This window comes from Sus scrofa, chromosome 15 (assembly GCF_000003025.6).
Source record: "Sus scrofa isolate TJ Tabasco breed Duroc chromosome 15, Sscrofa11.1, whole genome shotgun sequence".
Classification (NCBI taxonomy): Eukaryota; Metazoa; Chordata; class Mammalia; order Artiodactyla; family Suidae; genus Sus; species Sus scrofa.
The window spans coordinates 92,384,761-92,407,026 of NC_010457.5; the positions used below are offsets into that span (position 1 = coordinate 92,384,761).

Here is a 22,266-nt window from a genome sequence, read left to right on the forward strand (position 1 = left end):
AACCACCAGTTCTTCTGTTAATCTCTAGCCCAATAACTGGGGTTTTTAAAAAAATTATTTGTCTTTTCATTACTGTATCAGAGTTCTTTATATATTATGGATATAAGTTCTTTGCCAAAGAATATATTTATATATATTATAAGTATATATCAAAACAATATATAAGTATTTTATCTTGGTCTATGGCTTATCTCTTCAATTTTATGTGTTTTTTAATGAGTATAAATTTTTAATTTGATATATTTGATTTTTAAAAATATTTTGAGGCCTATAAGTATACCCACAGATTTATAAAACATCACCACAATTTCAGAAAATTCTCACTACTCTGTAAGGAAATTCCCTAACCTTTAGGCATTATCCCCCACCGACTTTACCATCCCCCAGATCCCTAGGAAACCATTAATATGATTTCCGTTTCTATATACCACCTAATTCTAGACATTTCATAACAATGTCTTCATGTCTGGCTTCTTTCATTTAGCATAATATTTTTGAGGTTCACCCATACTGTAGCATATATTAATATTTAATTTCTTTATATTGCTAAAAATATTCTACAGGTATACCACAATTTATTTATCCATTCATCGTTTAATGAACATTTGTGCTGTTTCCACTTTAGGGATATTATGAATAATGCTATTATGAACATCTGTGTGTAAATTTTTCTGTGGACATATGTTTTTATTCCTTTGGAGTGTATACCTAGGAATGATATGAATGAATATGATAATTCTGCTTAATCATTTGAGGAACTAACTGCCAGATGGTTTTCCAAAGCAGCTGCACCATTTTACAGTCCTAAAAAGAATGACTTGCTTTGTTTTTTGAGTATCACTTATCACCACTTATACATTTATTTGCATACATAGTCACTATCTCTCCATTGCTAAAGCATTTTCCATTCTTAGCATAACATTCACAATTCTATATTTAATGCCCATAATAATGACTGACATAAGGATGAATAAATGAATTAGGATAAACTTTGTGAATTAGAATTTGGTTACAATATGGATCTTTTGATAAATTTGTGCAGTTTTAGTTATTTCTACCAATCCCGCCAAAAAATAAAGAGATTGGAAATAATGTGATGGAATGCCCATCAATTCATATTTATTTTCCTAATTGTGTCTTAGATATTACTTATTCCACTTTTCTGGAAGCATAAAATGTTTTAATTGAAAAAATTTGTTTAAAAATAAATTTGTCAAAGAAAATATAACATGAATAGTGTACATTTTATATTTATAAAATTTTGCTTAAGCAATAGGTAATTTCCAAATAGAAGGAGAAGACAGGGTTATTGGTTAACTCCAATAAAAAGAAATGGTAAATGTGTAGGAGAGGTGACTAAAGAAAGATGTGCTTAGAAAAGAGGTAATTAGATGAAAGAAATGTATTATTTGTTACTTCACCATTTATGGTATTAATATTCTTGAGAGGGTATATGAAAGAAAGACAAGTGGTCTCTGTGAATCTAGTAAGTGAGAAGCCAAAATGGAAAGGAAAAAGGACTTTGATATTTTCACTTTTGGAGGAGATGCGCTCTTCTATGAACGTCATATTAACTGTAATCCTTTTCAAAAACCTATCCTACATGAATATATTATACCAATGTTAAGAAAACTGAAGGTCAGAAAGGAAGTATAATTTTACAAAAAGAATGAAGCTGAGCTAATGTTTGCACCCATGTCCACGTAACTCTAGAGCTCATGGTCACATCACCATAATGACCTGCCATCCCAAGATTTGGTAAATCTGTCTCCAGTATTGTCTAGTAAGCACCCTACCTCCTGCTGCCTACAAAGTTATTCTAGTTTGCTTGACAAGAATATCACTGTGGTAGAGATAGTTATATCTCCTATGGAAACCAAGAGCCACTGATTCAACCCAAGTAGTGCCATATGGCACCATCCCAAGTAACATCTTTCTTCTTCCCTTCCTCCTTCTCTCTCCTTTTATTACTTCTTCCTTCATCCCTTTCTCCTTCCCTCTTCTTTCTTCTTCCTTCCTTCCTTTTCTTTCTCTTTCTCTTTCTCTTTTAGGTAAATTTAGTGGTTAAGAGGAGGGGTCTGGAATAATACTGTGATATGAGCTGAATCATGTATTTTCCAAATTCACATGTTAAAGTCTTAACCCCAAGTACCTCAGAATGCAACTGTCTTTGGAGATAAGGACTTTGAAGAGGTAATTAAGGTTAAATAAGGCCATTGGAGTAGGTACTAATCCAATATGACTAGCCACAGATACACACAGAGGAAAAACAAAGCTCAGGAGAGAGGCCTTAGAAAAAAACAACCTGTTAACATCTTGATCTCAAACTCTAACCTTCAGAACTGTGAGGAAATACAGTTTTCTTGTGTAAGCCACCCAGTCTGTGATACTTCATTATGGAAGCCCTAGTAAAATAGTACAGACTGTAAAACTTTAAATACCAATTGTGTAGCTTACTAATTATGTGAATTTGACAATATATTTATCCTCTTTGCCTCTCTTTACTCATTTATAGAATGAGTATTTTACCAAAACCTATTTCATAGGGCGTGAGGACTAAATGGAAAAGTCATTAGAATAATGACTAATTCTATAAATGTCAGCTATTATTATTAAGTAATCCTTGATATCATTTTGGGTGCACTGTAAAAAATAGAAGTGTAGGAGTTCCCACTGTTGCACAGTGGATTAAGGCATTGCCTCTGCAGCAGCCTGGGTTGATGCTAAGGTGTGGGTTCAGTCCCCATCCTGGTGTACTGAGTTAAGGATCCAGTGTTGCCACATCTGCAGTGCAGTTCAAAGCTTCAATTCAGATTTGATCTCTGGCTTGGCAACTTCCAAATGCCACTGGGTGTGGCCATAAAAAATAACAATACAGAAACGAAATATTCATGGAGATTACTTTGTTAGGAATGTCATCTCAGACTCTTTCAAAGTCTAAAAAATTGAAAATATAGATTTGGAAAGCCTTAGGCCCAAACTGAGAGACCTTTTTGTTCTAATTTGATAAGGCATGGAGGGTTTGCTATACTCTAAGTTGTAAGGTGAGGCAGTACAGGTCTTAATGTAAAGAAATGTTTTTCTGGAGTTCTGGTCATGGCTCAGTGGTTAACGAATCCAACTAGGAACAATGAAGTTGCGGGTTCGATCCCTGGCCGTGCTCAGTGGGTTAAGGATCCAGCGTTGCCATGAGCTGTGGTGTAGGTCGCAGACGCGGTTCGGATCCCCCGTTGCTGTGGCTCTGGCGTAGGCCGGTAGCTACAGCTCTGATTCGACCCCTAGCCTGGGAACCTCCATGTGCCACAGGAGTGGCCCAAGAAATCACACACACACACACACACAGACACACACACACACACAATGTTTTTCTAGGAATCCAAGTCACTTGGAGCTAGAAACATGTTGGCATTTGGGTTTGGTTAACTGGAGGAGAACAATCAAAGGAAATGGTAGTGGATGTTGATATGATGAAACTTGTGGCAGGATTCGAACAGCAAAAAAGCTCACAGAGAATAGAAGAGACTAATTGTAGGCTGGAAAGATAGCGTTAGATTTCTAGTACATCATTTTGGGAAAGGCATGTAACAACATGCAGGCAGTTATCATTCGATTGTTAATCTGGGGGTACACTCTTGTTTTATCATTTATAAATTTATCTGAAAAAATTGCATATTGTGTTTCTGTGTATATTATCATCATGGTACTTATATGTTAAACTTCCCAGTTCAGATTTTCTTTATCACTTATCATTGAACTTTTTCTTTTTTAAAATTTTAATATTAATCTCTAAGCTCAATGAGTACTTTGCCATGACTAAAAGAAATTTTATTTTGGCTGCTTATTATTTGTGGGGTACCACCAGAAAAGGAAAGACAAGTCTGAGAGCCAAAAAAAAAAAGAAAAACATATAACTTGAAAGATAATTCCAATTTTCTGCTCAGCAGTGGCTAATGTTGTTATCCTCTCGGTGTTTAATACTTCCCTCCACTCAATTTGGCTGGTCCCTGGGGGGCTGCCCACTAGAACCTAGAGCTTGTTTTTATCTCTAACCTTTTTGCTTTCTTGGCTATTTCTCATTTTGGTGAGTTTGCAGCACTATAATACTAAGGATAATGAATGAAGAAAGAAAACATTAGAGTAAATCTGTAGTGGAGGGAGGGAGATAAAAAGCCCTACTGAGGATTCTTATAGTTTTCTATTTTTTTTGTGTTTTGAAGTTCATTTCTTATAAGTAGTATTTTCAATTGAAAATTCCCAAAATATTTATAACAAGTTGTATTTGGAAATGGATTTTTGTTAAATACAGTTCTCATTAGACTTCCACCTCTTGTTCCTGAATAGAGATTTGCTGAACTTGCATTATCTCAGTGAGAGGTTTGAGAGCCAGATTTTTCTCAGGAGAAAAGTATTTTCTAAATAAATACATTGTGGAAATGCAAATGTTTGGGCAGTTTCCCAAGAGGGATCTGAGGCTGTGTAACTGCACATTTGCCACATACCAAATTCTAGCAAGTCAATACAGAGCCTTCTTTATCTTTTTATTTACTTCCCCCCTGGATCCCACATTCCTGAGACAGCAAGTCATCACTATAAGCATTATTTTGGCGTCAGGATTATTTATCTATGATATATGATTAAAATTAAGATAAAGTTTCATGAGGCTCTGGCTGTATGCTGTATACACCACATTTATTTTAAGAATGATGATAGAAGTACAAGGATATCATCATAAAACATTTGTATTTTATAATCATTTATTATTTTTTGAAGTGGTTTCCTAGATCTTGACAATGATGCCGGGTGGCCAATGAGCAGGTAAACTGAATTTATATTAGAGATACACAATTTATTTTCCAACAGTATATGTCTCAATGACTAGTAAGTGACAGAGGCAGACCAGGATCCTAAAGCACACTTAAAATAAACAAGATTTGTGGGAGTTCAATAAACAAGATTTGTGGGCTTTCTCATTGTGGCTCAGTGGAAATGAATCCGACTAGTATCCATGAGGACACAGGTTTGATCCCAGGCCTCAGTCAGTGGGTTAAGGATCCAGCATGGCCATGAGCTATAGTGTAGGTCACAGACACAGCTCAGATCCCATGTTGCTGTGGCTATGGTGTAGGTCAGCAGCTGCAGGTCCGATTCAACCCCTAGCCTGGGAACCTCCATATGCCATGGGTGCGGCCCTAAAATGACAAAATAATAATAATAATTTTTTTAAAAAATTTAAAAATAAACAAGATTTGTGGAATAGAGACAAATCCAATTCAGAAAAGTATAATTAAATATATTAATTAGTCTCTCTGTATTTATTTATTAGAAATATTACCTTTATTGTGATGTGAAGATAATTAGGCAATATCTCCAAGGGAACTACAGGATAAAAATGAATTTCTCAAAAAAAAAAAAAAAGATTTCTCTTGTTTGCTAACCCTATAAGTACACTTAATTAACAAATATAAATTTTCATTGTGATCATTATTGTAATTTTTGATTCAGTTAGTTGCCTAAATGTTTTCTCTTCTGGCTTTAACTCTACACTTCATTAGTGATTATACTATTACTATGTAAATATTTTCATATCACTCTATCCATAAATCTGGGTAGTTGGTTTTTGGCCCATGCCTTAGTGAGCCATAGGAGAAGCCATAGGCTTATAATACATCATAAGCCTTAGAAAACTTAGGGGTTTGCCTCTCATACCAGGGAAAAGCACACAGAAGTTCACCCAGCAGTCAAAGCCTGAATGAACAGAGTAGAACAACCCTACACAAGGAACACCTAAAGGAGGTACTTAAAAAATCTGTGAAGTATCATATTTTCTCTTTTTCCCAAAACTTTAGAATAGAAACCACATATACACACACTTTAAAAAATCATGGCTGAAGACCAGAATTGAAAGAAGCAAATTCCTATTTTTATTTAGGCCCCATTTCAAACAAGTAATTATAGTCAGCTCTTGAATTATCTTGGATTTTCATATTGTAGATTAAGTCTTTGTTTAGATTTTCTAGATCCTTGATTTTAAGCCACTTTTTTTTTTTTTTTAAACCATAGGTGGCTAAATTACAGTTCGTCACTTTTTTTTCTAATCTTCTTTTAAGGGTCACACCCATGGCATATGGAGGTTCCCAGGCTAGGGGTTGAATTGGAGCTGTAGCCGCTGGCCTATACCACAGCCACAGGAACATGGGATCCAAGCTGCATCTGCAACCCACACCATAGCTCACAGCCACGCCAGATCCTTACCCCACTGAGCAAAGCCAGGGATCAAACCTACGTCCTCATGAATGCTAGTCAGATTCGTTACGCTGAGCCATGATGGAAACTCCCAATTTGTCACCTTAATAATAATAAATCATAATATGATAGTAGCTTCCAATAATGAACCTTAATTATTAATTCTTTCTTATTTATATTTCACGCTCACTTAAGAGAATGTTACTAATATATCCTCATTTGATAGAGAAAATAAACAGTGATTCAAAATGACAAAATAACTTTTTCAAGAAAACAGCTTAAATGGTTGTATAGATGTAGTCATTCTAAAGTAAATACCTTAATTATAGATTTATACTGTTGGATTAAAGTTTAGGTAAAAGAAAATAAATATTAGTAAAAATTATATTTACACATTCTTCTGTGGATTGATTAGTGAGATTTGTTGTAATAAAAATGGTAAGTAAAGGAAAAACCCCTACAGATTTGATTTAGACAGTTACCATCTTAGAGTGGAATTACGCTCCAAACTGTGTGGCAGGGTAAGTGTTTTGGAACTCTGAGCATACAACATTATAAATGAAGTTTATGTTGATAGGCCAACTGGTACAAAATGAATAAAAGAGCCTCAATGCTTCAAGCTCTTTTTTAGAGCAATCATCAAAGACCTAGTCCAGGTTTGAGGTCTGACAAGAATGCCGAATTAGACCTAGTTCAAGGTAGTTTTTCTTTTCTATTACTTCAAACCAGCCAACAAGGCTCAAAATGGATCTTTATTAGGTAAGGATACAAGGGACTTGGTGGATAAAGCTCACAGGAGCTGTCTTAGTCTACTAGGGCTGCCATAGGAGATACCATGAACTGGATGGCTTAAATGACCGAAACAAATTTCTCATAATTTTGGAGGCTTGGAAGTCCAAGACCAGGGCATTGGCAGAACCAGGCTCCTGGAGAGGCCTCTCTTCTTGGCTTGCAGACACTGCCTTCTCTCCATGTCCTCACGTGGATTTTCCTCTGAGCCTGCATATAGAGAGAGAAGGATCTCTCTCTCTCTTTCTCTCTCTTTTCTTCTCATAAGTCCAGTCCTATAAGATTAGGATACTATGTGTATGATCTCATTTAACATTTATTATCCCCTAAAAGGCCTATGTCCATATACAATCACATTGGGGGTTATGGCTTCAATGTATGAATTTGGGGTCAGGGGACATTTACTTCATAGGAGGAAACCCTCCTAATGTCTTTAAAAAAAGAAAAAAAAAAGTGTCTCTAAACTTGGTTAGTAAATTTGTTTCAGAAGCGAAGGTCACTTACCCTGCCACACAGTTTGGAGCGTAATTCCACTCTAAGATGGTAACTGTCTAAATCAAATCTGTAGGGGTTTTTCCTTTACTTACCATTTTTATTACAACAAATCTCACTAATCAATCCACAGAAGAATGTGTAAATATAATAATATAATATTAGTAAAAATTAGGATGTAAGAAGAGATTCATCAGCACTAGAATTTGCTTTTTAATGTGTAAGCCAATTCTTTCCTTTCTGCACCTCTACATACTATCATGTTCTTTCTATTTCTTGCTGCTTATTAAGCCTGAGGCAGGACTGGCTGTGGCCTGCCACATTCCTATAAGAAATGTAGAAATCACCACATAAGAGGAATACTTAGTATGCAGTTCTCCCAAATGACGCGTTTTGTTGTTGTTTTCTAAGAGGGGACATGTGTTGTGAGAAAATAGTTGTTCCCCGTAATCTCCTCTCTGGAGGAAGTATCTTTTAAAATTCACAACAAGAAGGAAAAACTTGGCAGGTAAAACAGATCCTCACTGCCTAATCCTTTCTCTGCTTCATTCCTCAACTGTAATCGCAAATCATATGTTCCCAAGGAGAAAGAACTGCGCTATATGCCAGTTCTTATAACTTGAAATTGGAGAATAATTTTCATTCAGTCAGTTACATTTGTGGGCTAACTGGAATTACTGAGAAATTTTAAGATTGATTTTTTTTCATAATTTTGCATAATAAAGTTTATTTAAAAAATTTCCTAAGGGCCTGAAAGCTAAGTATGTAATATTCACCACAAGGTTTTAGGAAAATGAGAATTCATTATTACTATTATGGAAAAAGATGTAGAGCCATTCCCAACTATAGCAGAGAGGAAATTCTGCGATAAATTTCTACTTGCAGGGTCTTCTTTACTTCTCCATCCCTAGAATCATGCTCTGACACAATCTCATAAATGCTATGGATAGGAGTTCCCATCGTGGCTCAGTGGGTTAAGAACCCAACTAGTATTCATGAGGATGCGGGTTCGATTCCTGGCCTCTCTTAGTGGGTTAAGGATCCGGCATTGCCACAAGTTGCGGCATAGGTTACAGATGCAGCTTGGATCTGGTGTTGCTGTAGTTATGGCATGGGCCAGCAGCTGAAGTTCCTATTTGATCCCTAACCTGGGAACTTCCATATGCTGTAGGTGTACCCCCAACCAAAAAAAGACAGACAGATAGATAGATAGAGAAATACCATGGGTATATTTCTTCTGTATCAAATCTCTGCTCAAATGGTGTCTTCTCAAAATCCTGCCTTGAACCCCTAAGACAAAATACCTCCATCATTATGTTCCATTCTCTCTCATGTTTTTTTTTTTTTTTAATCTCTGTCCCCATTCCCATGTCAGACACTATATATTTATTTGTTTATTTTTTTATTTCTCTGTCCTTAAAAGCAGAAATTATGTCTGTTCTGTCTGGTACTTAATAGGAGCTCAATAAATGTTTATGGAGCAAATCAATGAATTAAGGGATCTGTAAAAAAATATCTTACAGAAAGTAAAATGTCACCAGAGATATTTAAACCAAATGTATGAAGTTATTTAAAACTGTATGAATAAAAGTGAATGTAATGGACCTCAGTTATAACTTAATTCCTATTAGACAAGACAGTAAGGATTCAACTAATTATTTCTTCTTTCTCTCCACCCTTTCTTCTAAGAAAACCTGCCCATATTCTCTACTCATAAAAGTCTGCTTCCCAAATGCTTACTGAATGGATAATAATGGAATCACACTAACATCTGGCCACTGCTAACCTGCCAGTGGTAGACATCTATATGGAGTCAGATGATTTGCTGGTCTGTAGAGAGAGGTGTGGTGCAGACTTCCAGATAGAGCCAAATTAACAGGAGTTCACCAGAGAGACTACAATGCAATCTTGGCTATTTATATTCCAGTCTCTGGCTTAGGTCAAGACTGTATTTCCTCCAACATGCTCCATAGTCTACCAAGGAATTACAAATTATCCTTGAGATCTTATTATATGTGTTACTTCTTTCCTCTAAATGAATCCTATTTCATGAAACATAATTGAAATGTGATATATTTTATCATCATGTTAATTGATAAAATAGTTTCTTTTTACATTAATTACCAAAAAGTCAATAACAGAAAAGTAAATGTGTTTACATAATTTTTTCTATGTCTACTTTGCAATGATTCAATTATAATTTTCATAACATGAATTTTTCCATTCAAAATTATCTAATTATATTCTTTTAATATAACTTCTTACCCTATAATAAGCTTGTAAGTTCTAGGTACCCAGAAATTTTATTTTTCCCCAACTCTACAGTGAAAACAAAACAAAATTTTTTAGCAATAAGACCATACAGAAACTATTTAATTTGTGTTTGATGTCATTAATAAAAAGTATATAGTTTAGTTTTCATCTAAGTGATATATTTGTATAAATATAAAGAAAACCTATAGAATATAAGTACCAGAGGCTTAAGGATAGGAAAATTTGGAAGATATTTAAGGGCACAAACTTGCAGTCTGTAGATAAATAAATCATGGAGATACTCATCAAAGTGATTATAGACAGCAATACTGTATTACAAACATCATAGTTGCTAAGAGAGATCTGAATTGTTCCTGTCACAAAAAAGACATGATAATTATGTGACATGATAAAGGTATTAGCCAATGCTATGGTAATAATAACATTGTAACATATAAATGTATCAGATCAACACATCATGAATTTTAAGCTTACACAGAGTTATATGTCAAGTATACTTCAATAAAAATAAAGTATGCATTCTATTTGGTATTACTGAAATATTACTAATCATAGGGAAAATTTTACTATGACTATGCACTACTAATTATTATAGATTTAAACAAATACTTTCATCCAAAGCAGGAGAGTTTGAAGTATTTGCGAAACATTCGTTGGAGCCATGAAATAAGAAACTCATCACGTACACATGGAGCTCATGGTGACAGCTCTAATAGAGATAGAAATGGGAGAATCAATATATAAATGATAATTACTTATGTGAAGTGGATGTCATTGTTCTGTTTAACAAGTACTCATGTAGCATTTGATATGAAGCAGGTATTCTTCTAGGTGCTTTTACAAATATTAATTCACATAATCCTCATAGTGACTCTATAAGATGAGTGTGAAGATAGGGAAGGAACACCCTAGAAGTGAACTCTGGAGAACAAAGATGATGCTAAGAGATCTGAAAAGAAGAATGAGAAATAGCCAGGAAAGCAGAAGGAAATTTGTAAGGCTGTAGTGACACAAATGCTTAGGAAGCAAATATCTCATAAAAAAGCCACAAGTTGATAATGTCTAGAGCACAGAGGATTCAAGAACAAGAGCTAAGAAACATGCATGGGGTTTAGGAACAATGGTATTGTCAGTACCATTGCAAAACTGCAAAAGAAAATTTGGTACAGTGCTGGGGGCAGCAGCCAGTGACCTGAGCAAGGAACAGCAATTAAAGATAGCATTTTATAACTCTATGCTGAAAAGTAAGAGAGGGCATTTAAGGGGAAACTTTTGTGGAGGGCATAGTTTAACATGTTTCTGCTATCAGAGGAACAAGCTAAAATAAAAATAAAATAAATAAAGGATGAGATTCTGGACAAAAGTGAAGAGGGTCTAACTCTGGCCTGAAGAAAAGAGTTTATTCCATTAAAATAAGTGGTTTTCTTTGTGGGGAAAGGAATAGGTTACCTTTTCAGGTATGTGTGCACTTATGTTTTGTAATGGAGTTATTGAAGAACAGATAGAAAGTTGAAGATTTTCTTGGCTGTGATTCAATTTTCTATGTGACAGAAGTTGAGATTTTCTCTTGAAAATGTGAAGTATTGGGCTTTTTAAATGTAGCAGTTTGTCATTTTCTCTAGGTAAAATAAAACAGAGTATTGAAAATCTTAAAGGGTTTCTGGACTGCAGGTATCCCCAACTGAATATTCATAGTAATTTGTGCCTTCAGAATTCACCACCCCTTCCCTTCTGATTGAGGAATTAAACTTTCCAAGGATTCAGATTAAGAGCTTATCAATTAGACAGAGATAAAGGACAAAATAGTCCGGCCTTTGAGGAGTGTTGGCAAGAGGAAGTATAAAGTGGCTTATTATTTAATCAACTAATAATTTTTCCTATATGTGTACATTTTTTGTTAAAAATGTAGATGGCACTTTAAGGTAGTGATATCGCATGTGGATTCTTAAAAATATGAAAATGACTAAATGTACATTTATGTTTATTTCACATAGAAAATAATGTTACATTTTTAAACAATGTAGATATGCAACATTAGGACATATTAGTTATGACAGCATGTCCATCTACCACATGTAATACTACACAAAGTTAAATTGGTAAGGATAATGACTAGAAGATAAAGTGGTAATATGAATTTTAAAAGCTGTATACAAAAATTCATGTATAATTTAAGATCAACTAAATGAAAATTGATATTTATGCAGAAAACAAAATGCCTTAATAAGGGAGAATACATTAGGTAAGTGAGATTACGAATGCATTTTAGTCTTTTTTTTTTTAAATTTTTAGAATGTTGTTTCAGTGATCTTGTTTGTTTGCTTATGCCGCAATCATTCTCAGCCACTTTTCACTCATAGCAGATGAGCTGAGTATGTTCATAAGTCCAGCTCTCAGGGAAGGATAGCCTATGCCCACCTAAGGAATAAATGTAGAAATAACAAACTTTGATTAATCTGCATTAATCATGGTGATTCCATTTCCTTTACCGTGATGGGTTTAGATTTCTATATGATAAAACTCTGAGATGAAAGAAAGAAGTATGCTATCTTCCAGGGCTAAGAAGGAGGTACTTTAGACAAAGTTTCTTGTTCTGAATGGAGCTGCATAGAAAGGACCCCATGATGTTTCCTTCCACTGGTTTTATCTGTATGTGATGCCTGCGACTGAAGCAGTGATCTTGAAATGTTAAGGAGAACTACCCCAAGATAGAGACAACCTGCTGTTAATTATGAAATAAGATGATAGAAAGAACCTAGATCTGTGTTGAGGTAATGTATCTTGTAACATCCGCTGTACTTTGTGTAATGTGAGCTAGTAAATGGCCTCATTTTAAAACTACTTATGCTATGGATTCTTCCTTTTAGCAGCCAAATGTAGCATAACAGACAGCTTTTGTTTTCACAAATCAGCTATTAACCAGTTTTTTCCCAGTATTTTTCCCAGTATTTTTGATGGAGGATGCTTGGAGATTGGGAAAATAATATCATCACTACAAAGCTCAGATCGGAATCCCCTTTTCTTATTATTAAAATTATTTTGCTATAAAAATAATGCCTGATGTTTTTCTATAAAAAGTCAAATTTTTAGATTATAATTTAAAAATGTATCCAGACTAATAATAAAATATGGGAAACAATGAAGCAAAACATCCTGAACCTGGTAGGTAAATGAATATTAGAAACAAAACAATATCAAAACAAAAAAACAAGCCTCCCCAAATAGTTGCAAACCACAAACTCTAATCATGTTTACTAAAAGATTAGCCAGTCCACTAGGAAATGTCTATTGAATTTGGCTTATGTTAAGAAAGTCATATATCTGGAGAATTGCTTAATGTGGAATTCCTTAATGTTAACTAATAGCCAAACCACAACATCTATCTGTATTTTAGATAGTGACAATTTCACTGATAAAAAAAGTTTGTTACTCTCTCTTTTAGATACAGAAGTAGTTAAGTATGACAGCAGCTAAGTTTCTTCTAGGAATGATATGCTAAAAGTTGTTTACTATGTAGGTTTAATTTCTTGTCATTTCATAAATAGGAGAAATTAAGAAAAAAAAAATCCTAGAGAAAAGAAATAGCAAATGCCAGGAGAAAAAAATGAGTGTCTTCATTTCACAACCAAATAGCATACATCATGTGTAAACTAAGCTTATTTTAAAAATTAACAAAGCTGAAATGAAGGGTATGGTCATAGAATTATATACTACTAGAGTAAAAGAAACTACAGGGACAAGTATCTGGAATATCCTGGGTTTTTTAATGAGGAAACTGAAGCCCAGAAACTATTCCCCCCCCCCTCAAACTCATATTTGTATATTGGCAGAGCTTCAACTCAAATGTAGGAATTGTGACCGTCCCAGAAAAGGGAAAACTGCAAGCCTAAAAAAGACCCACTATTCTCATAAATACCTTCCTCTTATTTTACCTAAATGAAGTTCAGATTATTTACATTTCTCTAGAAATTAGAAGTTCATCAAATCATAATTAGAGGATTTTTATTCTCTGTTTTGGGCAAGTCCTATAAGTAAAATAAGTCAAGAAATTCACCAATTAAAACAATTATCTTTTTAAAAAAATTGTTTTTATTTTTTAGGAGAAAATAATCCCCCTCTGAATAATAGTAGGGAATATTAATTCTTACTACTAGTTAAGAGAGAATAGTTAAAGACCTGGGATGTAGAAAAGGAAAATTGAGAGGCAATAAGAGAGAACAGAAAAGTAGAGGGATAATTAGAAAGTTAAGAACAGGAAAAATGTAAATATATAAATATATTTCTGAAATTTCTAAGTAAAGTCCAAAGAAAATACTATATATTTTACTAATGAAAATACGATGAACAAATGGAAGTAAGATAGAAACACACAATAAAGGAAATAATGCCAAAGTTTCTTCCATATGTGGTTGCCCATAACTACTACTCTTAGCAAAAAAATGTGTGGAATTATTTTGTCTAGATATTACAGTTAATTTTGTAAGACATTTCACCAAAAAAAAAAAAAAAGGTGGCATTCACTTCTTTGAATGAGTTCATCTTGCCTCATCACAGTGACTATTATCTTTTTTTTTTTTTTTTTTAGAGCAGCACTTGCAGCATGTAGAAGTTCCCAAGCTAGGGGTTGAGTTGGAGCTGCAGCTGCCAGCCTATGCCGCAGTCACAGCAGCTTAGGACTCAAGCCACATCTGTAGCTCTGGATCCTTAACCCACTGAATGGGGCCAAGGATTGAACCCACATCCTCATGTATACTAGTTGGGTTCATTACCACTGAGCCATAACAGGAACTCAGTGACTATTAGCCTTAATCTAATTCAGTTTGTTTAATAGCAAAGCTCTTCAAAGTATGCTGTTTTAATTTCTTTCTTTTAAGCAGGAAAATAAGTAAATATATAAATAAATAAAACTTGGTATTATATATCTAAACCAAAATGGAGATTTCTGAGAATACAGTTTTGCTCAACTATAATACAGGTAGTTCCAAATGGAAGGAAATTTTAAAAATGCAAAAAAAAAAAAAAATACAATGAATTTGGGTGTGACAAAAAAATTGAATATTTTAACTATGTCTTTCTCTGTTATCATTATTGCATATGTTAAGAAAGAAAATTATATAGAAAAACCTATGGCTACTTCTGTTTATTTATACTGCTGATTATATCTGCTCTTCTAGGTAGGTACCCATTATTTAGTAAGATAAGAAAAGTGTATTCAGGAGTTCCCGTCATGGCTCAGTGGTTAACGAATCCAACTAGGAACCATGAGGTTGTATGTTTGATCCCTGGCCTCACTCTGTGGGTTAAGGATCCAGTGTTCCCAGGAGCTGTGGTGTAGGTCGCAGATGGTGGCTCGGATCTGGCATTGCTGTGGCTGTGGCATAAGCTGGCAGCTACAGCTCTGATTAGACCCCTAGCCTGGGAACCTCCATATGCCATGGGTGAGGCCCTAAAAAGACAAAGACAAAAAAAAAAGGGGGTATGTCAGGAGCATTACTTCTCTAATTATATGTCAATCAACTGATCTCTTGAATATATAATTTATTAATTCTAATATGTTAACTAATATTGAGTGTGACATTTTAGGCAGGAGCTATATGTATTTTGGAAATGATAGGGACAGAGTAAAGGGACAAAGTAGGTGATTAGTTAAGGAGTTGTTAAGTAGGAGAAAAGTACAGGAGACCCTTGTAAGTCAATGATCACTCAAGCAGGTTTGCTTAGCAACAAAAGCATGAGACTTCCCCCAAAACAATAAAACAATGGAGGAATGAGACCCACATCCTGCCCTGTGAGATTAGTGAGTTAATGATTCATAGGACATGCTTCTCTGCACACACTGAAAACAAAAATATAGGGAAAGGTGACATACTGAAACCTAAGATGATGTATCATATTTTAGTATATGTTACTGCCTTTTTGCTCATTTCCATTGCACCATGACAATCCCAGTTTGACCATGTAGAAATAAGAAAACTCACCTGCCCACATGGAGGAGGAGCTGACGATGGAAACTTGAAATCTCCTCAAGAATGGGGAAGGTGTCTCCTTCCTCTCCCCTTTCTTCCTTTGATTATAAAATGGTAGCCCACTAAGTTCTTGGCCTGTGGCACTCCCTTGCCTGCCTACTTGTGGTTCTTACAAGCATATTATAGTAATAAACTCCTTCTTTACCCATCATTTTGCCTTTTGCCAAATTCTTTCTGCACGGAGACAGAAGAACCTACATTTTACTAAGACCCCATGTTATGCCAGTTTCAGAAAGACACGGAAAGACAGTTGATACCTTCCTAATAGGGTTCTAATTAAAACTTTGATTCAGAACTTTTATAATTCAGGTTGATAGTACCTTTTTTTAATTTTAAAGATCAATAGTTAAAGTCAGGTCTGTTTCCTCAGTTCCCCTCAAATTCAGTTGCCATGTTAGATTTTTGTCTCTGCTCAGACATATTGGAGACCTCTCAACCTTCAGTTTTCAATAGTCTCAGTTGTACTATGAGAAAAGAAGAACAAAATGTTAGCCTGTGTGAGAATTTTCCACAAAATATTCCTATACTATCACTTCCTTGAAAGAAAGAGAATCAAAATTTATACTCAGTATACCTGAAGCTAGACATTTAGAATATTTTGATTTCAGATAAATGATCAGGTGACTTTCTATGAAAGTGTTATAATTCTAAGTATTAGCTAAATGTTTTCATACTTAAGTATAATAAACATGTTGAACCTGGTAATAACCAATTTTCTCCCTCCTCAGTGACAGTAATTCTATGGGTGAAATAAGTCCTAAAGTGAAAAACCCAAGAATTTGTGATTGTGCTCTAATGAAAAGTACCTGAGCTTAGTTCAGGATTGGAACTGCAGCTGTTGGTGACTACATCCACATGTATAGATAACATCCTGAGTTCAACATTCTGAATTATAATTGTAAAGGAACAGAGAGCTGCAGGCAACTGAGTCAAGGTCCTCCAGGAACCATTAACATGTTGATCTTCAGCCACATTCATTCAGAGGGTAAAATGTCAGACCCAGGAAAGAATGAACTGTAGACTCAGAGAATGAAAGGAAATTGGTTCTACTTCCCTTTTTATTCTTAGCATTCAGTAAATAGTTCTTTTTTTATCTTGGTTCCTCACATTGAATGCTCATTATTTAATGTTTTTATAAAAACCAGCTAGTTTCTCTAAATTGCCATTCCTGTTTCTCCCATTCAAATTCTACTTACATAATCATATAATCAGGAATCATGTAGTATGTTATTGATAAATGTCCTACTTCATTCCCCTGATTGTAATTTCCTAAGAATGAACACCAGAGTTTTGAGTTTTTAAGTTACTTTAAATCCTAACAATTAGATTCATTTATAAATGATTAAAATTTATCACGTTGTACATTTTTTGTATGCTGCAAAGAATCATATTAGATTCTTTTATATATTAATAAAAAGCATATCATAATGTTCAGCTTTGATGATATTAAAAGTTGAATCTATTATTCAAGTGTAATAGTAGAACTGAAGATCCTAATTTAATCTCTCCTAGGTTTCTTGAAAAGATCTTTCCTTACAGCTTTCTTATCCATAGGACAACTATCCATCCCTTCCCAACTCCTACATATCCTATATTATGTTTATCTGCCTTCGAAATCTTTATCTTGCCTTCTTCAGGATATATTATTACTTGACACTCTTTCCTTTTTTTATTTTTATTTTTTGTCTTTCAGAGCAGCACCAGTGGCATATGGAAGTTCCCAGGCTAGGGGTTGAATTGGAGTTGTAGTTTCCGGCCTATAGCACAGCCACTGCAACACGGGATCCAAGACGAGTTTGCAACCTATACAGCAGCTCATGACAACAAGGGATCCTTAATCCACTGAGTGAGGCCAAGGATGGAACCTGCATCCTAATGGATACTAGTTGAGTTCATTGTTACAGCTGAGCCACTACAGGAACTCCTGCCACTCTGATCTGAGTGCTATATACTCTTTTCCTTGGGTTTAGTCATGTCTCAGACACATTTTCCGTGGTGATCTATAGTTTTACTGAGAGATCTGAGGAAAACTATAGATTTCCTTTTAAAGTGCAAATATACATATGCTCAGATATTTTTTTCAGGCACATTTTTGAGGACAATCCATAAATGCCCACTCACTCCTATCTTTTCAGATGAGTCTTCCAGTACCCATTAGGAAGGATAGGTGGTCACTTGTATCTCTGGCTTCTGAATTAGTAGATAATATGGAATGCAGATAAGTAGTGGTAGGAGGGCAGTGTTGAGTATTAGGGCAAACACTAACACCAAAGATAACTTTTACTTTCTTTCTTTCTTTCTTTCTTTTTTTTTTTTTTTTGGTCCTTTTGCCTTTTCTGGGGCCACTCCCACAGCATATGGAGGATCCCAGGCTAGGGGTCTAATCGGAGCTGTAGCCGCTAGCCTACACCAGAGCCACAGCAACACAGGATCCAAGCCGTGTCTCACGGCACAGCTCAGGGCAATGCCGGATCGTTAACCCACTGAGCAAGGCCAGGGATCAAACCCGCAACCTCATGGTTCCTAGTTGGATTCGTTAACCACTGAGCCACAACAGGAACTCCAACTTTTACTTTCTTAAGTGCTGTAATTAATAAATGAAAATGGCTTTAAAGAAGTTTCATCCAGAGGTTACCACAAATGGTGGGCGTACGGAGGTGGGGGGGGGGCACCTTTCTTGCTATGTGAATTGAGTCTAATCTAAATTCTTCCTAATTAGACATTTTCCTTCTGTTGACAAATTCTTCAGCAGTCCTTAAGAGAAAAACATGCAAAAAGAGGTTAATCCTGGGAAATCTGGAGCTCAAAAAAAATTATTGGCACTGAAAGGAGAGCTAGAGTATTTCTAAGATAAATTGCTTATCTCATAATTTTTTAAATAAACCCGCATTCATGCCAGGATGTAGATGCCATGATGATTTCTTTATTATGTACCTGTTTCCGTTTCTCATAGTCCGAATAACTGTGGTAAAGGTGACTAAAACTACACAACTCAAATAAGATGCATAGAAATTTGAATAACATACATACTCTTAAATAACTATAAAAACAAATTCTAATGCTATTTATAATTTTTTCTACCATATTTGTCATTTGAGATGATCTATTTACCTCAATCAGTGTATATAACTAGGGAGGAAACACCTGAAATCAAGCTTCTTTTCATAAAAAGAGAAAGTTTTAATTTGTGCTATCAATGAATTTCCCCAGCTTTCAATATGTAGAAGTATCCAGGAAGCAGGGGAGGAAAGATAATGAGAAATTGTGATAGGAAACTATCAGGAGAGGCAATCTTTAATCTGTTATAAAACTCCGGAGGATCTAGATAACATTCAGCACTCAGAGTTTTGGAATGCCTGTTGAACAAGTGACAACTTGATTGTGTTTAAGCTTGTAGAATTCCTTTGTCATCTAAAACAGAAGAGAGTAAAATATTAGCTGTCCAAACAGCTACTGTCATCAGAAAAACATATTGAAACAAATAAACTGCTTATGAGATGAATATTTGTAGAAATAGTAAATTTAATTTTCTTATTGTACAAACTAATTCATCTAACATAGTTGCTGAGCTATAGCAGGCAAAGGATGTATTTATCTTATTCAGACCAATAGGTGAATTACAGTTTATATGCCCTTAAAATTTTTATTTCCATTTATGTTTATTTTTAGTTTTTTATGATATCATTAAAATATAATTTAAGAAATAGCCTTCCACTTCCAGTCACAGTGGATTCACATTGCGTTTATCTTCCTACCTGAAACAACTTAAAAACATAAAATAGTAAAAATAAGAAATATTTGAAATGATGGTTTTTAACTAATTAAACGTTAGTGATAAGCAGTGATCCCATAAGAATGGGAAATAAGAGCTCAGCCCTACATTCCAGTTTGCTCCAGCACACTGACCAAAGGAGTTTCCATATTCAAGTAAGGAAGAGGAGGCTCTGGAATTGCACAGTAGTCTCCCCAAGTTTAAGAGACAAAATACAACTTCTAGAGAGGCCAAGTGACTGGAGTATGCAGTAGAGTAACAGAGAGGAGAGAGCTATACAGAGAGAGATACAGAAAGAGAGATCCAGACATCTTCAGATGGTCTTTAAGTCTTCAGCTCAATATCAATCAGTGCATGCAAAAGAGAAAAGTACTAAGCTTGGGCGAAGAACCATCTTAAAGGACTGGAAGGGATAACACTTAGAAAACATATAAAGCCACAAATATTTCTCATCCCTAAACTGCAAAAACCTCAATTCATGGTGCATCAAGTAGAGCAGTCAAAAAGCTTTTCCTCAACACTGGGGGAAATTGATCACAGAATAAACTTTTCTCTGATTCTGCCTAACAAAGCTTGACAGTAAGATAATAAAATACCAAACTGTTTCCAAATAATTAAACTGCTTCCCAAAACAGTGCTCAATATTATTTAGAAGAAATAACATATCTAGCACCCAAGAAGGTAAAATTCATAATATCAGGAATTTAAATAAAAATTACAAAGGATGCAAAGAATAGTAAAATATAATGAGAAGATTCAAAATGACATAGAAATTACATAGAAAATAGAATTAATGGACAAGGATGTTAAAATTACAATTTTAACTGTATTCTTATGTTCAAGAAGCTAGAGAAAATACTGAATATGTTAAACAGGGAAGGAAGATACTCAAACAGAATTTATAGAGATGAAAACAATATTTGAGATGAAAAGTATACTAGATGGGATTATAACTAGATTAGACATAGAAGAAAAGATAAGTAAATTTGAAGCCATAATGATAGAAACTATATTAATTGAAATAGAACATCTAAAAATAAAATATTTTTCTTTTACTAATTTTTTTTTCATTTTCAAAAGTTTATTTATTTTGTCTGTACCTGAGTTATATGGGAAGTTCCTGGGCCATGGATCAAATCTGAGCTGCAGCTGTGACCTATGCCACAGCTGCAATAACACCAGATGAAGCTGGATTTTAACCTGCTGACCCACAGCAGAAATGCCTCAAGTTTTATTGAAGTATCGTTGATTTACAGTATTGTGATAATTTCTGCTGTACAACAAAGTGATTCAGTTATACATTTTTATTCGGTTATACAGTTACACATCCTTTATTATTTCTGAATGTGGTAAAATAGATATACAATGAAATTTGCAATTTCAACCAAATTTAAGTGTACAATTCAGTGGCATTAATTACACATATATTTTCGTGCAGTATCACCACTATCTATTTCCAAAATTTTTCATTACACCAAATAGAAATTCCGTATTCATTAAGCAATAACTCACCATTCATCCCTTCCTCCAGAATCTGGTAACCTCTCTTCTACTTTCTTTTTCTATGAATTTGTGTATTGTGATATTCTATATAAATGAGATTATACACTATTTTTTCTTTCATGTCTGACAGTATAATGTTTTCAAATTCATTCGTGTAGCATGAATTAGAAATTCATTTTATAGTCATATATATTTGAAATCAGTTGCACATAAAAAAGCAAGAGTAGGCATATGATATTTTGATATAATCATTTTGAATCATTTTCTGGGATACTCTGAAGTGTTTACCTAAATGAACTTTAAGGATATTACCAATATCTTGCACAAACATTATTATTTTGGAGATTCACCCAATTTCTGAGATTTACTTCATTTCTAATCCTTACAAAATGAGGAATGAGGCGATGCTTAGAGATGGGTTACTCTAGGATTCAATGATAGGATAGATGTTGCTCTTGCAGCATTAATAGGAGAGACAGAATGAGGTTGGCAGCAACGTGGTAGTGGCAGCACTGCGGGTATTGTACAGTTGAAGGATATCAGTGGCACTCTATGCTTGGAAATAAAAACACCACATTTTATCAGTGCTATCTTAATGGATACTTTCACATTCCTGATGTTGAAATAGCCTAATCAACAACATGTAATATTTAGTCAGTCTAGAGAGAATGCTACCATCACATTTAGATTGGGGAATTCTTTGTAGTAAGTCTATGTCTCCCCAGGGACCTGTGGTCTAACAGATGGAACAACTGAGATAGAAATATTGCAGCCCTGGGGCTTCTATGAGGGACGATGGGATTCTTTTGTTTTTTAAAATAATTTAAAAACAGTGGTTGTTCCAACTAAAAAAGAACATAGAATCCCAAAGGAAGGCATGTAGAGAGGTGAACATTTGACATTCATCCAGTGCTTTTTATTATTGGTTCTGAAAAGAAGAAAAGTGGAAATGACTAGGTTGCCCTCATCCTATTGATTAGTTGAATCTCAGGCTCTGATTCTACACAGCACCTGCCACTTGGAGAAGTGAAGACAGGAGAAAGAATAGGAAGACTGGGCTCCTGAAAATGATACATCACACCAAGAAAGCAGTCACTGACCATCTCAAGAGACCCACAAGATATGGTCTAGCATAAAAATAACTCTCTGGAATAATTTAAATTCTTT

The 22,266-nt window shown here is 34.7% G+C and overlaps 1 protein-coding gene and 1 long non-coding RNA gene across 6 annotated transcripts in view; one reads left to right on the forward strand and one right to left on the reverse strand.

Annotated features, from left to right (window-relative positions):
- LOC106506297 overlaps nucleotides 1-22,266 on the forward strand; it is a 470,369-nt gene that overhangs the window by 40,280 nt on the left and 407,823 nt on the right. The window lies entirely within an intron of this gene.
- TFPI (tissue factor pathway inhibitor) overlaps nucleotides 1-22,266 on the reverse strand; it is a 64,880-nt gene that overhangs the window by 39,678 nt on the left and 2,936 nt on the right. For 2 of the 5 annotated variants that reach the window (XM_013984326.2, XM_013984328.2), the window contains one exon: nucleotides 16,145-16,288. The exons of the other annotated variants lie outside the window; for them this stretch is intronic. The gene's annotated coding sequence lies outside the window, so the exon portion shown is untranslated. The remainder of the gene's footprint in view (nucleotides 1-16,144; nucleotides 16,289-22,266) is intronic. 5 annotated transcript variants of the gene reach the window in all.